Consider the following 572-nt stretch of genomic DNA (forward strand, 5'->3'; position numbering starts at 1 on the left):
CTCTCTTTATCTGTCTCTCTTTATCTGTCTCTCTTTGTATGTCTCTATCTGTCTCTCTGTATCTGTCTCTCTCTATCTGCCTCCTTTTGTCTGTCTCTCCTTGTCTGTCCTTATCTGTCTCCCTTTATCTGTCTCTACATGTCTCTCTTTCTCTGTCTCTCTTTATCTGTCTCTCTTTATCTGTCTCCGTCTATATGTCTCTCTTTATCTGTCCCTCTGTCTCTCAATCTGTCTCATTTCTTCTCTTTATCTGTCTCCCTTTTTCTGTCTCCCTTGCTCTGTCTCCCTTTCTCTGTCTCTATCTCTTTTTCTGTCTCTATCTGTCTCTGTTTATTTATATCTTTTTTACGGCAGCAGCAGACACAACATAACCCCAGACAGCACCAGCGCATGCAGAGAGGAGCTGCACATACACCCCGTTGGGGCCCTGGCTGCTACGGGAGAGTTGCAGCTCCCTAGACACCGCAGAACTATATAATATAAAATATAATTTTATATAATTTTATATAATACTCTATAATATAAACACACACATCTATAGTCGCTATATATATATATATATATATATATAT

Source organism: Eimeria mitis, genomic scaffold (assembly GCF_000499745.2).
Source record: "Eimeria mitis Houghton genomic scaffold, Emh_scaff1559, whole genome shotgun sequence".
In the NCBI taxonomy this organism is placed as follows: domain Eukaryota; phylum Apicomplexa; class Conoidasida; order Eucoccidiorida; family Eimeriidae; genus Eimeria; species Eimeria mitis.